Below are 17535 nucleotides of genomic sequence, written 5' to 3'. Positions count from 1 at the left end.
TAAGTGATTCATTGTCAAGAACCATGGGAAAAACAGAAAAACTGAACAGGAGGTCCCAGCTGACAAAGAGAGTACTGTGTTCAAAAAGTTTGCAGATGCACAAATTGTTACCTCAGTTCTGGTACATAATTAAGGCAAAAACAGGGGGAAAATGTTGGAAACAACCCATTTCAGAAAAAAAAAATCAGAAATCTCAACAAACCCAACACTCAATTGCACTCAGCTTCCTGAGAAATGAGTCTCATTGTCTTATTATAATTTTTAAAGATTTAAGCACAGAGACTACTAGTTGTCTCTAATGAGCAATGAAGTCAAACTAAACACTGCTGTGCTCCACGAGGTGAGAGGGGACCATAGGCCAGCACAGGTCACAATATTAAATGGTGACAAAGGGAAACAAGAATCTCAGGTCAGGTTTTCCAAAACTAGGGGTCTTAATTAAAACAAAGGTTATGACTTCAGCAGTTGGGCGCTCTTTAGCACAGTCCCAGCTATTACTGAGCTTTGCTGCATCTTCCACTCAGAACAAAACAAAGGGCTGCACAGGAAGAGCGAGGGAGCTTCAGCCAGTGCATGACAGCAGCTAACGTGGATATCTCCAACTTTCCCCAGGCCTATCAGCCACATCTTCCTCAATCAGAAATAAAGCTCTTTGTGAGATGATTTGGCTTCCGCCCCCCCCCAAAAAAAAAAAAAAACAAACAAAAAAACCCACCAAAAACACATTCCCTTGTTAAAAGGAGGATCATTAAAACAAACAAATCAGCCCATAATGTGAGTGGAGCAGTGTTTGCCAAAGGAGGAGAGGGAAATGTGCAAGTTAAGACAGATATAATTTCAACATACAGTGAGTTAGGAGCTCATTTTTTCCTATTTTTTCCCATTTTCCCAATGATGAATTCATTTTTAGAAGAGAAGACACTAACCTGCACATTTCTTGATTTTGCAGAGGGAGTGACTGAAAGGGGGGAGCTGTGCATGGGGGCAGAGCCTGAGCTACACCAGAGACCCACTGCTCAATATTCATTTCTCAAGTTTGTGGTTGAAATACTCTAATAGATATCTTAGTGACATCCTCTTCCGAGAAACAGTCCAGGGCAGTAATTCTGACAGGACAAGTCATCTGTAATGAATCTTTTTCCTCAGCGCAGATGGGGCCTCGCTTTACTCACATGCATGGCTCCTTCCACTTCCTAAGACTATGTGGAGACAAGAGAAAGTAGCTCTGGCCTCTTATCTTACCTGCCTTAAACAATATAGTGGAAATCAATACATGAACTTCATTTTCTTTAAATATGCAATTACATGGAATAGATTACAGAAGTGACAAAACCCAGAACAACTCCACAAACACAGAGCTGGGCTCTGATTTCTCTCAGTACAAGATGAAAGTTGTGTAGTTGCTCATTTACAGCTCAAAGCTGCGTTATTTTCCCTAACTCAGGCTATATTGGTAGTCATCTGAACTCTGTAAAGCAGAAATATCAAGCCATCTTGATATTCCTTCCCCAGTAAATAACGATTCACAAAGGAGGGGAGGAAATCTCCCTTCCCCTCCCTCTTTCAATTCATTACGTTCAACTGTGATAACCAGTGAGGCATACAGGAAAGGGTTAGGTATCTCGGCCTCTGAATATTTAATTCAGGACTAAATGTAATGCACAGCATCCTCACTCCCTTGGGAGTTCAGCAGCCAATATGCCAATGAATATATCCTGACAATAGTGATTTTTTCTGCACTTTGGAGGCATGAGTGACATTTGCTCACCACATATGTTGCATCGGATGCTGAGGTCTACACTTGTGAGAAATTAATCAGAATCCATCTGTTTCCTTCTCATCCTGGACAATTTCATTACAACTTAACCAAAGATTATAGGATTCCCATGTCTGTGTCCCCAGCCCCCAGCCCAGTCTTGGTGTTTCCACACTGAACGATTAAAGCTGCTTAGTTTAAGTAAGGTCAGAATCAATCTTCCTTCCTGCAGGGAAAAGCATAATGCTCATGAGCAGGGTCCAAAATCTGCTCTAAATTACATGTAGGTAAATCCAGAATATCCCTACTGAACCATGGGGGTTTAGATTTATCATGGAGAAGGATGTGGACCTTGATCTTTCAATCCATGTTTCTGGTGGCTGGTTTTGAACGACTTCAGGCTCAAAATGACATAAAGTCAATCACTGCAGGTCCTCTGTTATGTTTTCATTTACCTGCCCAGGTGGTGAGCAGAGGGATGACTCAGCCCTTCTGTGGGGCTGGGAGATACTGTACCACTGCTGGGAAAAGTGCTCTGTCTTAAAATACTCCCTGTATTTAAATAGACAAGTTCCTTGCTTACTTCTTATTTACCAGTACTTCCTTAATTCAGTGTAATAGCAAGGGAGAACTGGACATAAAAATTGCTTGGACTCTGGTTTACAGTGCCAAATTTTGCACAATGATGGATGAATATCTTAAAAAGTGGGGTTTTCTGAGAGTTCTTTGGATAAGACACAAATGGCACAGAAAACTTCAAAAGCATAGACATCCATGGGAATCTGTTTCCCAATTGCTCGGTGACAGTTGCAGCCAAGCCTGTAAATGTGAGGTTTCTTGAATGACAGAAAAGCCAAAAACATGAACCCAAAAGTGAGGTTTCCGTTACAGAAACCACGGACAGAGAGATATGGACTGGGATGCCTGGGAAAGCCCAGTAAAGAGGGAAATGAACTCCAGTGATAAGGAGCAACTGTAGCACCCGGGGTCTACATGTCCGGGAGGCAAAACCTGATACAGGGGATCCAGACTGCACACAGAGATGGCAGGGCCCAAAAACTTTCTGCCACTTACCTATGAGTGCTTTGGCTGCTCAGCCTGTGTACTTTGAGGGTACTTGGAGACACGAGGTTTTCCACCAGCTTCAGCAGCTCCTCCTTGGAACACCTCTTCCAGTCATGGCTGGTCCCACAGTGCCACTTGAGGTCCAGATCCTGTGCTGAGAGGTGGTAAAGAGCAGGTGCTGGTCCCTCTGAGCACTGAGCTGCTGGGCAGGAGCTGCTGGACCCCAACAGGGTTAATGTGGTTGCCCTAAACTAGGCAAACACCCCCCAGCACTGCAGCTTCGTGGGGACCAACCCCAAAACCTGAGCGTGCTGGCAGCAGGAGAGGAAGGAGACAAGCAGGCAAAGCTGTGCAGGGCTGGCCAGAAAAAGCAGCTTTGAAAAACAGCTTGTGGCAATGAGACCTCGAGCAAAGAAATTCATCCAGCTGTGGGGAGGTGGAAGCTGAAGGCAGATGAGATGTGCAAAGCAAAACACCACTCAGCAGCCCGAGATAGGAACCACACGAAGCTCCCTGACCCCGCTCGGAGCCGCGCTGCCTTCCCCACTTCTCCCAGCCATTATTCCAGCTGACTTGCAGATACCCGAAAGTTATTTTTGAAATGAAGGTGCATTCAGATCGGGCTGTCACAGCCTGTCTTTTCAATCAGGAGCTACTTGATCAGATGCTTTTTTTTGCTGTAACATAATCACATGATACCAAGGCTTTAAACAGGACCTATATTCCAGCTCCAGTGCTGGATACTTCCTTGCCAGAAAGATATCAACACATTGGGAGATAGCTATAAAAGAAAAGAGAGATCTTGCATAAATTATCTTATGCTATTTATAGACATGGATAGCAGTCTATCCATGGGACCATCTGCTAATCTATGTCCCATGGCAATTAAAGTCAACATTTCACCATATCTTCTCCATCAAGGGCTGAGATTATGCACTGAACTCTTTTTTTGTGCAACACCAACCTTACATCTGTGCTGTTTAGCATCTCTTTCCAACTTTCCATACCACTTCCCATATCCACTCTGTGAGTGCCTGCTACAAGAAAGGAAAAACTTAAATGGATTATTTGTATTAATATGTAGTAAAAGGGCCAGTAGGTGACAAAGGCTGTATTTAATTTGCTGGTTCTCAAGAACTTCTCTGTTTCAATAAAAAGAAAAGAGACATTATGCACTAAATTAATGAATTTGTATATTTGATACAAAGTGATCTTCATACAGTTTAGTCTTTTCAGTGCTACTTGTTATAAACAAACCACATAGATTTTCAGAAGTGACTTATGATTTTAGACACTATGTTTTTAATCATCCAACCCAGGATGCTTCCAAAAATTATCCAAAACCTGTGAGAAGACCTCTCACAATCTCGTTTTCTTCAAGGAAAGCTGGAAACCTAAAATAAATGGCATCCAAACATTTTGCTTTAGAAAACACATAAAGACAAAACCCAACTGTGCTTAATGTATAGTTTGTCCATATTACAGATATAGAGAATTTTCTGAAGTAACTTAAAAGCTCGAGTCCTACTGCTTTGTTCTGCATCTTTTTATACACAACACATTTTTATTACTCCATGTAATTTTAATAATTTATACTGGCACCATCACTTTAGCAATTGCATTCACTACATTTAGCGACAGAGTTACTACAAAAGCAAGAAAGAAAATACAGAAGATTCGATTAGCAGGAAGATTTGCAGAAAGGCAACCTTACAACAGGGCTCTTGCTCAGGCAAAAGATATTATTTTACAGAAATAATTACAGAAATACACCTTTCATGGACACTAACACATTTGGTTAATTTAAAAAAAAAAAAGAAGGCTTTCTTGGCTAGTGAGTTGACCAGTTACACAAATAAGAACTCAAGCAATTCTTCACCTCTGTCACAGCTGATACTACAAAAAGCTTCTTTTCTTCCGGCTGTGTTGGGATGTGTGTGTGAGAGAAAGAAATGGAGACATTAAGCAGTGATACAACCAAACATTATCCCATTGTTGGTCTGAAACTTACTGCAGTCACAAGACAATTAGAAGTTATGTGAGCACAGAGCTTTCCACAATTTATGCTGCCTGAGCTGCTCTGTGTGGGAATGATCACGTCCCAGATCTCCCACTCCCCTCCCTCTGGCTTTCCTTTCCATCAAAGGATACAAAAACTCTGGGAATGAAGAGGCTTCACATCCATGACCGTCTTCCCACAGGTCCAAACTCTCTGCTCAAAACCGAAAGGTTATTATTCAAAGTCCTAGAGGAGAAAAATGGTGTAATGCCTTCCCTCAGCATCTAAAAAGACATAACAGACCATTACTGACTACGGATATAAGATACACAGAGTATACCAGGGCATAGATGTAAGTATTTGTGGAGAGGTTTTAAAGCCATTGTTGTCCATTTTTGCACATTAAAACCCACAAAGAGTTTTATTTAGAGCACTAAATCCTTTCATTTCTCTTTGGCTGGATTTTTGACTATTAAAATATTCATCAGGCACTCCAAGAATCTTGATGCCAAGTATTTATTTTATTTTTTATAACCTTTTAAATAGTTTCTTTAAAATACCTTCAGGTGTACACGTTGCTCTTTAAAAAACACTGAAAGTAAGAGTTTATTGTAAAACAGCGAGAAATGAGGCATCAGGCACTGCTGAGACCTCAGTACAACAAAGGGGTGGATTCCACGGAATTCAGTGCTAAGGGGAGACAGAAGGGGCATTTTTTCAAAGTTGAAAGTTTCCAATGTGAAAATTCTTCAGGTTTCACATAGGAAGATGTAATTTTCTGTTGCCAAATAACGGGAGGGGTGGGGGGAAGGCTTCTAAAAAAGGGGTGTTTATGTCAAAATGTCCCATTTGGATTTCCTTTCAGATGGGCAATATTTTTTGTAAGGCAGGCTGCTGGCACTGAGAGAAATCACTATTTTCTGTTTGAAAATTTCCCCCTCTTTTGCCTAACAGGAAACCCCTGGCCCTGAAATGATGCTTGCAGGCAGGGGGCTGACATGGCAGTGGTGCTGTTGCTCTCCCTGCAATACCAGATCTGTGCCTCCCACTTCCTAACACAGCCAAACGGGGAGCTGCTCCCAGCTCCTGCTCCAGGCGGCCTGGGGTCGTCGGTGTGGAGCAGCCCAGGCTGTGTTTGTCAGAGACAATGACAGAGCTGCCCTTCCTGAGGTGAGTATTGACTCTTGTTGCCCAGAAGAGCAGTGGATGCCCCATCCCTTGAAGTTCAAGGCCAGGCTGGAGGGGGCTCTGAGCAACCTGGTCTAGTGGAAGGTGACCCTGCCCATGGCAGGGTGGGTTGGAACAAGATGGAACAACCCAAACCATTCAGTGATTCTACGATTCATTCTCTGATTCTATGGCTGTCGTGCAGTGATGCACAGGGTGTGCCCCAGCAGCCTGCTGGCCCTGCACACTTGGCACAGGGGCAGGAGGGGTCACGTGCCAGCAACGGGGATCTCCTGTCCACAGTGATGGGATCTCCTACCCACAGGGGTGGGATGAAGGGCACAGATGCTGCAGCACCATCAGTGGTAGCTGCTGGGCCTGTAGCTCACAAGCTCATCCCAGCACTGGTTTCCTGGCCAAAAGATCAGCAGCGCCACAGAGGCTCAGCCCACCTTGTCCTGTAGCTTTCGGGATGGTGGCAAATCAGGCATATTCTGCTTGGGAAGATGCCTTGGATGGAGCCTCTGACAGAGACCACAGCCAGGGCTGGCTCAGACGCCTTCACACCCCATGACGTGCTGCTCCTCACCCTGCAGCCTCCTCAGCTAGAGATGCTGAATGTGATCAAATGCAATTTGGCAGCTGTGAAGCTCAGTTACAAACTGCCTGGGAAGAGATTACCTTCGGCTTCCAGAACATTTCTTTTAATCTGAAGAGAAGCAGACACCTCCCCTCTCCTCCCCATGAAGCCTCCGCTTTATGCATGGAGTCAACCTCATTCTCAACACCACATTTTGAACCATTATGTTCCCCTCTATATTCCCACATGGGATTTAATTTCTTCCATGTGGGAAAAAAAACATTTTAACTGTCCTTCCTTCTGTTTCTTCTCACAGAGGAAGGAGTCAAAGGGTGAAATGCAAACCTGAAAAATTATACCACACTTTTACCAACTGCTTCGGTACCTCCTCCAACACCACTGTGTCCACCAGGGCTCCTCAGAGGACATGGGTATGTTGCATCTTCAGGTGATTTCTTACAGAATTTGTGCCATTGCTTCTCTGTCCAAAGGGCTTTCATTCTGCATCTATATAAATACAGAAAGCAGAAGATAATGTTTACCACCTGTATTCTCCAAGGAGCGAGGGATGTGCTCGTACATAGTTATTCCACCTGTCTTGTTTTCTCTCCCAGACACCAAGATTAATGAAAAAAGGCAAGTAAGACTGCATTTGTAGACACTGACTACATGATTACTGAACACAGAGCTTAACACTGAACGTCTGGGTCATTTAAAAGGTGACATGCATTTGTGAGGAAACACATTTAGTTTATTTATGGACAAGAGAGGGACACAGTGGATCCACTACATCATAGGCTTCCCAAGCAAAATGCTCCAGTCAAGGCAGAGTAAGTGAAGACATCCCACAACTGGGGAGGAAGCTTATTCTTTTTCAACAAATTGCTGGTTCTCTGGCATATTAGCTATCATTAATGGATTAAATAACTTTTACTCCAACATGACCTGCTATTTCCACAAACAAGTCTCTTACCTTTACCACATTTATTTCCCACGAACTCTTTGATTTTCATTTAATGTCTACCTAAAAGGCTAAGGACCCAGGCACTCCACTCAGTTGCACTGACATTATCTTTTAATTAGCAGAGGTCACTTAATGCTTTTAGTACAATCAACAGTTGCTTTCTTTCCTTGATCAACTACAAGAGCATCACGGTTAATGCAGACTGATTAAAACCTGAAAATCCTTTAGCGTAGAAGTATCTCAGGACAAGTATAATCAAGCTCTGGCACATAGATCATTTTCCTTGACAGCTTTGATTGCAGCACCACCAGGAAGAACAATCCAGCACCTGTGGGTAAATGGCTTCTCTTACACTGTGGGTCTCACCAGAGACCTGAAAAACCCATAGGTGAAATTAATCCCCAGGACCACCTCCAGCTGCATGTGTTTGACATCCATGGAGTGTTTCCAAAACCTTGCCTCAGAAGAGGGAAAACCAAAATTAGGTCTCCGATGTGATCGATAAGTGATAAGTAAAGTTCACACTGGAGAGATTTACACAGCTCCCTGCTTGGCATTGCAGCTGAAAGCACATATAAAAAAATTGGGACCCATCATTTAAAGTCTTGCAAGTATAAATCAGTCTCCTCACACTTAGATGAAGCTGGGATCCTTCCCTAATTTCAGCAGAGAAAGACCTATTGGGTGTTTGGTGGGGAGAGATTTGTCTGAAGTGAACAAGTTTTTTGGGGGTAGGGACTATGTTCAGTTCAAGACAGTGGCAAATCTTCTACTTCAGAGTCACCTGCCCTGTTAAGAGACAGATTTAAAAGCTAGAGGCAAACAGACTGGGCTATTGTCTCCAATGCCTAATAGTATTGTTAATCCTTATCCTTTTGACCCATGCACAAAGAAAATTATTCCAGGAGACCAATGGTAACCACTCCTTTATAATCCCTGTATTATATCTGCTACAGAGGTTGCAAAGTCAGTAAAATGAGAAGAGCTCTTACCATGCCTGTTATAAAATTAACAAAGGCTTTTAATCTTGGTAACTTTTTATTGCTAGACAAGGAGCATATGACAGAACACATATCACAAACAACAAAACCAGGATGAACCAGACAAAAAAAAAAAAAAAAAATAGAGCAAGCATGTCCTTTTAAAAAACAATTATATAGAGCTCCCTTGGAATGGCCATATACATCCCCAGCCCAGCCGCTTTCATCTCCTCCGCTGCATTTAGGTTATGAAAGGATTTAGTTTCCCAAGAAAAGAATTTGAGACACAAGGAAGGCAGGGCAATTTTAAATTAAACAGCATGACTATGGTAACATCTGCAATAGATTGGATGCCCTAAACACAGTGCAGGAGAGATCTGTTGCCTTATCTACGGTTTGGTAAATAATTTCTCCTACCTCAAGGGTCATTACATCTTCAGCTCTTTCTGTCATTTGTGATTCCACTGAGAGGCTGAAGAATAAAGTCTCTACAGGTGCTTATGGTGCAAGTGAGCAGCTATAAATAACATCCCAGCGTTCGGCTGCACGGGATATAAAAACCTCATTCGCTTCCTGACGTCCCTTCATTAGACACCAACTTTCAGCCCTACAGGTCTCAGCATCTCCTGACATCAAATTTGGCAGGCGGTCACTAAGCAGAAATATGAGCCATTAGGGAAAAGGTTTTCTTTCACCCCACGTCCCCAAAGCTCCACAGTGCTCTCCTGAGAGAAATGGGATCTGGGACGGGGGGAAATCCTGCCAAGTGGGACATTCCCAAACTGGTGATTCAGCACAAAAACCTTCCTCTTCAGTCCTAGAGTCTGAACCTGTTAGGTGCGGGATAACATCCCACAAGGAGGGAGCAGATCCCCGGGGGGGGGGTGCACTCACATCTCTCCCCAGCTGCTGCCGGGTGTTTGAGCATGAGATTCCCTCAGAACCACCCTGAGCTGCCCTGGGAGCCGCAGCTACAGCTCCATTGCAGGCTGAGGTGTGTGAAAATAACCCCCTCAGTCTGTGGCTGGAGACTGTTTCTATTACTGGGGATGAGATTTAAGACTGGGGCTGGTGCAGCAGCATCTCCCTGCTGGTCCCCAGGGAGACACGGGCTCAGTGCTGCCTGTGGAAGGTACTGGCACAAAGAGGAGCTCAAGCACGAGGGCTGTGAGGGAATCTCATTGTATGGGTGCTGGTTTTTGGATAGTGTCAAAAAATTCTCTTAATTAAAGAGAAGAGGGAAAATCAAAATTTCATGTACAAGGTATTAAAACTAAAAGAGCTGAGGAGAAGCTGAAGGGGCACTTAGATCAGGCAGGCAGAGCTAGACACGTAAGCGATGCACAGAGGACCTCATGGGACAAGGTTAGGACAGAAGTGACAGCTGGTCTGAAGAAATAGCATTTTAAGATCCAAAACCCTGTCAGGAAAACCCAACCGTGCGACCGATAGAGAAGTTCAATAAAAAATGGGCAGGCAGGAAGAGGACACAAGGTACATAAATACATGCTTATTCAATAAAGCAAGAAATGGAACAGCAAAATTGAGCAAACAAGGCTGCCCGGTGGCAGGAGACAGCCTGATTTATTTGCCTTGCTGAAACACGGCAGCGTGGAAAACACAGCGGGGAAACTGTGTTGTCTCGGTAGGAATTATTCAGCAAAGGAGGGTTTAGGTCATGGCTGGAGCACCACAAAGAGCCTCTGGAAGCCAAGTTTCCACAGGAAGAAAAATCACACCGCCGATGCATAATTGATGCAGACGTACCAGGAGCGTTGAACGCTCTGGGGACGGAGAGGAAAATTATTTAAAAGAAAAAGAAAAATCAACAAACAGTTAATAATAAAGGAGTAGTGACTTCTAATTACCTGTACACAACTGATTACAGCCCATGCCACAGTGACAAGCTGTTTCTTAGCAACTCAGAGGCGGCTTTTGGAAGGGCTCCTTCCAGGGAGGGAAGCTCCCATCTCCAGGGGAACAAAGTTCAGCAGTAAATTCTGCCTGGACCATCTGGTTTTAGGGGCTGTGGGGCATTGTAGTGAAGTATTCTATCTCCTATAGGAAGAGAGCACACACCAAAAAAAAAACAACCCACAACCATTTGGGAACATGGACAGGAATCAAGCAGTCCTGTAAAGGAGGATATTCAAACCCTGGACTTGGCATGGGGGACATCCAAGAGTTTCTGGCAGAAGAGAGGTGCAGCATCTCCTGAGTCAGCAGCACAGGGGAAAGTGCTAATTCTCGGGGCCAGATGGCTTCACCCAAAATCTCTGCAAGGGGAGAGCAATTGAGCCTCTAGCATGGAGATCCCTTCCCATTCCCATCAGGTGTCTCCCTTCTTTAGGAAATGCTCAAGACAAATCCATTTCCCCATCATGACTTTTTTTAACTCGCTGAGGAAGTCGATTATTTTGAGAAGTCAGTAAGTTACACACACCTTGGTGAACAACGTACTTCTGTAGAGAAAACTGCACCTTTCCACACGCAAATCTGAAAAATAATAAGGGAAACTCACATAGAAATCATATGATATTTGAAAACTTCCCAGGAAAAGGCGCTGGCAAGGGTTTATTGATGAGCTGAAGTGTCCAGGAGAGAGGGAATATTTCCATGGCTCAAGAACTGATTAAGATACAGGCATAGGTGGTTAATTTTTAAGAGGATCAAAGAACTGCATCACCGTTGATGTTTAATAAATTAATGAGCTGGAAAAGCACACAAAGAATAAATGTCAAATACCAGAGAGAAGCTAGGAAAACTCCAGGGGCTCAGGAAATCTGCATGAGCAGACACACAGAAAAATAAACACACCCAGAGCACGATGCAGCCCTACTGCATAGACATGAGGATTTAAATTCGCTGGAAATTGTTTCCAATAATAATTAATAGTGAAAAAGAACAAAATTAACTGGAGCTGCCTACAACAGCCCTGCCAAAACTTTTCTCTGTGGAGTGCTGGCTGGGAGAGTGGCTGGAAGGAGCAATGTTCCCATGTTCAGTGACATCAGACCCCACCTCTGACACAACCTCAGTGCCACTGAAATCCCAGGAGGGGCGAGTTGTGGATTTCAGTGAGGGCCCCATCTGAGTCCTATATCTCAGACTGATGGCAAAAATTCAAAGCATAACCAAAAAAAAAAAAAAAACAAACCACCAAAAAGAAGCAGTCTGAGCCTGATTAACTCCCAGAGTAACTGAATATACTGGATGTAAATTGACACTTTCCTCCAGGGAGAGAAACTTGAGATGTCTTCTTCATAAAGAGAAAAAGGAAACAAAATTTTTAAAATAGAGGAATGTAGATGGCCAGAATTTAAAAACTGGTGGAAAGATAAGCTGGGGGGACAAAAAAAGCTGCATGAAACATGCTGTAATTGCCTCACAAGTCAGTGTCCAGCAAGACTTTACCCATGGTGGGATTTGCACGAGGATCCACACAGGATCCACAGTCACATTCCTTTTTACCCTTCCTCATCTAAATGTTCCAAGCATAAAATCTGATAAGCAGGTCACTGTACTGCTGCATTCAGGAGTAACCTTTCTCACACAGCAGTGCTCTGACGTGCATTGCAATGCAAATATTCTCATGAAAGATGCTTTAATAAACCACTCTATTAAAAATAATCTGCCAGCAGAGGAGTATCGACTGTGCAAATATGATATTGGAGAGCTGGGAGAAAGTAGATATGAGAACAAGTAAATGCTATTTGGTCAGGAGGGGGCAAACCCCAAAAGCCCTAGAAATAAGTAAAATTGTTTATTTTTTCAAAACATAAGGCAAAAATATTTAGCCACGTGCTGAGTCAGTGGGATCTGGGAGGTCCTCAGCCAAGTCCTTTCTGCTGAGAACAAGCTCCTGCCAGGCAAACAGGGATTGTGCTTCCTCCTGTTGTCCCCAAAGTGACAACAACATCCTCAACTGATGTTATTGCACAAAGCTAATATTAAATGCTTTCAAATATGATTAACAAAATGCAACTTACATTAAATGACCAGAAAGCTGTCAGTTTTGGTTTTCAGTCCTAGGCTTTCTCATGAGTTCCTAACTCAAAAGGAAAACATTGTGGCTATTAAGTAAGCAAAGATTGATTTATTACACAACATTCAGAAATGTTTTCTTTGAAGCATTAACAGGTTATTTAAATGTATTAACAGGTCAAATAGTTCTGACTTTTTCTTTGGTTGGAATTTTAAAAACACTCAATTGACAATATCCAGGGCAGTTTTGCAAACAAGGGCATAAGCAGGAGGTTTGGAGCAGTTGTGTTCCTCCTAATTTACTTAACCTTTTGTTGTTGTTGTTGTTAAATTAAGGGGTTTAATATTCTGCATTGAACCAACTATCCAGTTCCCTTTTGTTAGGGAAAAGCAGGGCTACAGCCATGACGCCTTCCGGAACCCCGTTCCCGGATGCAGACCCGCCTTGCAGACGCTGCACATGGAATCTGGGGGGGTGGAATGGCACACCTGGCAGAGGTCCAAGCACCATACCCAGGGAGCAAACAGACTGCTGCAAGAATTCCAATCAAAGCATCGCTCAGGCTCCGCAGTGTGCAGACACGTTTCTCAGCCGCAAATGCTCCTGTTGACAGTTACCCAACTTTGTAATTAATGACGAGACAGGGAATACTTAGTGCTCCAGGTGCACTTCCACCAAAGGGATCCCCTGCATCTCACCCAGGCTAACTCAGCTGCTGCTGCAGGAGGGGCTGTGACGGTGAAATGGATTTTCATGGAGTCCCGGGAGTGGGACTCCAGGTCCCAGCAGGAGCAGGGGTTCCCACCCAGCCATCTGGGTGCTGAGAGCTGCAGTGTCCCGTTCTCTAAAGTGCCACTGAGCCACTTTCTCTCTCAGAAGAGCTCCCAGGCTTCAAAGCAACAAACATTCAAGCATCACTTCAGCACATATTCGAGTGCTTTGCTGGAGCTGCAGCACTCGAGCTCTGGCTGCCCAATTCCTTTTGCTGCCAAGCCCTCTGCTCTTCACCAAGCAGGAGAGCTGGCGTGGGCACAGGAGGCGAGGGCTGGAGGATCAGCATCCCACCCACCCTGCCCCTTCCCTGCTGGATAGCCACCGACACGGACACATAAATAACTGGTAACATTAGGGCACTGGGGAGGAGGGTATTTTGTAAAGCAGAACGCAGGCTGCTTAAATAATGAATTAAGAGGCATCAAAAATGCGTATGTAAAAGGACAGAGGGGGAAGGTTTGATATTTTAGACTATGCTAGACCACAATGAATAAATTATAAGAAAGGCTGAATACTTTACTAAGTATAAAGACGTCTAGCAAAAGAAAAGTTCTTACTCTTCTCATCCCCCACTGGGTCCCAAATGATGACAGAGCTGAGAGGGCTCAGCTGGTCTGTGAGGGTTTTTTTCCATGTACATTTTCATCTGGACCGAGGCATTTTTCTTTAACAGCATCCACCCCGTCTTTAAGCCTTTCACACCAGAGACAGCCTCGCTTATTTTTCTGACGCCGCTGAAGTTCTCCCAGTCATAACAAACTAAGAACACCCAGTCAGTTTGACAAAGATGAAGTGATAGGTAGGAGGCACATTTCATTACGCTATCAAGGCTCCGGCGCGGTAATTGGTGAGGAAACAATTCGGAGCTGTCAGCTCGGCACACACGCCTTTGTGCTGATGGATGCTCAGAGCCCTTGATGGGGTAATGAATGATGTCCAGTGTGGTCACCACTGCCCTCTTACTGGTGCCAAGATCCTCACAGAGCCCTGACCAGAGTGACCATCCCTCCCCACCCCGGGCACAGCCGCCTCCTGCACGTCCCAAGCACCAGGGCAGGTTACCACACCTGACACATCACCGTGATGAGCATTTTAATTACCTCCAAGATGCAAAAAAATCAAATGCCAAACAGGGATAACACCTGCTGTGGTCTCCACCAGAGCTGCCCACGCTTCCCTGAGTGTTCAGGATCTGTCCAAGCTCCTCACCTGACACAGATCTGTGGAGAATGGCACAGAGATGCCAAGTTGTACCAGTCGGTTATTGACCTTCACTGTCCTCACCCTGCACCACTGAAAGCAAAATGATAGTTTTGAGGTTTCTTCACACATGGGGACACCAAAAAGCCCTGATTCAACCCAATTCAACCATCAAAGCTGAGGATGGATGTATTGCTCTTGTGTTACATCTGCCCTCCCCTTCAGTGCTTCCATCATATTGCAAAACTCACCTGCTTTCCACCCTTCTTGCACGACAGTTCAAACAATTACTACCCTATATTAACATCTAAAGCTTATTTTTACTTTGCTCAGCTGTTGAAAGCTGTGGATCAGATGTGAGGCAGGGAAATCATCTCCACTGGCTTTAACCAATGTGCAAGGACAAGGCCAGACACCACAGCCCTCCCTGAGTCTGCCCAAAGCTTCCCAAACCTTCAAAGAGAAGTCAATCAACTCCCTTTTTAAAGACCAACTATGGAATTGGAAAGTTTAGAAAGGGGGAAATCTACAAAACCAACCTATTTTTCTTTAAAAAACAAATGTCTTCATGGTAATTGGTTTTTTTTATAAACAGAATAACAACTCCACCATTTTCCAGTATTTTCTAACTGTTTTCCAAGTGTCAGTGGTTTATATTTTCACGACACCAGGTGCATATGCACACACACCCCCCCACAGTGCACTACATGGGACAAGTAATTAGGTAGAGGAAGGTGCAGGATATATGGCATGACTGGGTAATGTGCTGCCTAAGTGGAAATCAAGATTTTGCAGCAAAACAGGAATTTCATTAACTACTAAACAAAAACAATTCAGTAAAAAGTGTTTTTAGAGCAAAATGAGAAGCAGCATTTTGCAACAAAAGATTAACTGAAAATTTTTGCTGAACTGAAAAATAAACTGAAATTATTTTCCAACACCAAGTAAGTTGCTTAAAGAAAACCTGGAGAAAAATATACCAATATTATAGCATCTGAATCATCCTGGGCTAAAAGCTAAAATCTCCCTGGATTAATTTCTTTTGCAGGTATTTCCTTCTGCAAACAGGAAGGTGGAAAACAAAATCGCGACTGCAGGAGCAGTTGCTTTGTTGTGCTCCTCTGTGAGCGGCTTCTGCATCTGAAATGAGATTCCCCTCGAACGCTGGAAAGGGCTCTAGTGACACCTACTGCACTCTGCCACAATAGGTAGGGAACGCTCGCCTGCCTTACCTGGAAATCGAGTGTCCCTCCGAGGCAAAAGGCATTTCCAGTCTGCAGAGACCCCTGGGACCAGCAGGACACCGGGCTGTCACCTCCCAGCAGGGCACTGGGTGCCAGTGGGCTCTCCTGAAGGATTCGCTGAAACAGCCACGGCACTGCCAGGGAGCATGTGAGCACAGAAAGCAGATTTCAAGTGCTGAGCTGGCATTAACCAGCATGGAAACAAGAGAGTCATTTAGGTTAGAAAAGGCCTTTTAGGTCACTGAGTCCAACCATTAACCCAGCACTGCCAAGGCCACCACTAAAACGTCTCCAAGTGCCACATCTACGCGTCTTTTAAATACCCCCAGGGATGGTGACTCCACCACTTCCCTGGGCAGGCTGTGCCAGTGCTTGACAACTACTTAGGTGAAGAAATTTTCCCTAATACCCAATATAAAACCTCTTCTGGTGCAACTTGAGACCATTTCCTCTCATCCTGGAAGCAGAGCCCGACTCCCACCTGGCTCCCCTCTCCTGTCAGGGAATTGCAGAGAGCCAGAAGGTCCCCCCTGAGCCCCCTTTTCCCCAGGCTGTACCAGTGATGTCTGGTTTGGTAAGGGTTCATTTTTTCCCACATGTTGTCTTAACTGAGAGCATTTTGTATTCAACAGCAACATTATTATCAGGACAAACTGGAAAATAACGGATCCATGCTGAACTTTTGCTTTTCAAACCACGATTGAACGTCATCTTTTCTTCAGTTTTCAACAAATCCGACACTCAAAGACCTGGCAACCAGAATTAATATTCCTGACACTGCTTTGTTCCCAAGTGATGGGGGAGCTGAGCTCCAGACAATTGATTTGTCACCCACTACTCAAAAGCTTTATAGACTTTATGTACTACATTAATAAACACTTCTCTAAGGGCCCAAACCAGATCTGATTTTAAAAAAATACCCAAGGTAAAGAACAATGCCATTGTAGAAGTTATACATATTCAAAATAAATTTATTCTCTGTAACAGTGTCATTTTTCCTTTTTGCTACTTCTCCTTTTTGATTTGCCATGGAATGATTGGAAGGGGAAGGGAAACCAAGAAAACATAAATGAAATTAAGATACAGTTTGCAATTTGAGTTTTACTCACTTATCCAGAAGACAATGGTAATAACTGAAATAGTTAATATTATGTATATTTATATATTACTGTATTTTATTTATATATAAAGGTTATTTTGTATTTATATTATATTTTTATATTATAAAAATACTTCACTTTTCTAAGAGAGGACAACAATTAAACTATACATCTGTGAATGTGCTGTCAGGTCTATCCAACTGTGGCAACCGCCCCTGGCCAGAACAAGAATTCATGAATGAACACCAAAAAGACCAGCTTCTGTGATCATTTCAGGGCCAAAGCTGGAGAGTATTTAATAGCAGTTCATTTATTTCAGACAAAAAGCCCAATCCGTGAGAAATGTGTGTTCAGAGAAAGTAAGAGCGCAACTTAAGGCAAACACTGCAAATTGAAACAATTACTCAATGCTAAAATCAAACATTTTACCCTTCTGAGAACACAAAAAGCTCTCAAGGAGAACGTTTCCTTCTGTTTTTCTCCTTAAAAAAATACAAGATTAAGAAACATTCTAAACCCTGAGTTATCTCATTAATGGTACTGGTAAGATTAACAGAAAAATTAAATAATTCTATTATTATTTAACTGCTTTTAAAAATTTATTACTTTAATATTTATAATTGTACTCTTAAGATTAATAATCCTGATTTGCCACCTTCCCACGACAAACCATTTCTCACACTTACCCAACTTCTGCAGAACTTCCCAAAGAAAAAACCTG

The 17535-nt window shown here is 43.5% G+C and overlaps 1 protein-coding gene and 1 long non-coding RNA gene across 7 annotated transcripts in view; both read right to left on the bottom strand.

Annotated features, from left to right (window-relative positions):
* The window catches only part of TAFA4 (TAFA chemokine like family member 4), a 78100-nt gene extending 74468 nt beyond the window's left edge, over positions 1 to 3632 (bottom strand). The window contains exon 1 of the mRNA XM_064667222.1: positions 2831 to 3632. The gene's annotated coding sequence lies outside the window, so the exon portion shown is untranslated. The remainder of the gene's footprint in view (positions 1 to 2830) is intronic.
* Positions 3633 to 10054: 6422 nt separating this feature from the next.
* On the bottom strand, positions 10055 to 15800 carry LOC135420162 (uncharacterized). Of its 6 annotated transcripts, none has more exons than XR_010433400.1 (6): positions 15451 to 15800; positions 14371 to 14563; positions 12501 to 12559; positions 10955 to 11007; positions 10380 to 10569; positions 10055 to 10295 (listed from the first exon to the last, which is right to left on the bottom strand). It is a non-coding gene; the product is annotated as an uncharacterized LOC135420162 (long non-coding RNA). The 6 variants fall into 6 exon arrangements; XR_010433401.1 differs by having other exon boundaries at positions 14371 to 14490; positions 15451 to 15796; XR_010433399.1 differs by having other exon boundaries at positions 14480 to 14563; positions 15451 to 15794.
* Between the last annotated feature and the right edge of the window lie 1735 nt (positions 15801 to 17535).

Source organism: Pseudopipra pipra, chromosome 11 (assembly GCF_036250125.1).
Source record: "Pseudopipra pipra isolate bDixPip1 chromosome 11, bDixPip1.hap1, whole genome shotgun sequence".
Classification (NCBI taxonomy): domain Eukaryota; kingdom Metazoa; phylum Chordata; class Aves; order Passeriformes; family Pipridae; genus Pseudopipra; species Pseudopipra pipra.
Note: the sequence above shows the minus strand (reverse complement) of the source record. Positions and strands in the feature narration are given on the sequence as shown.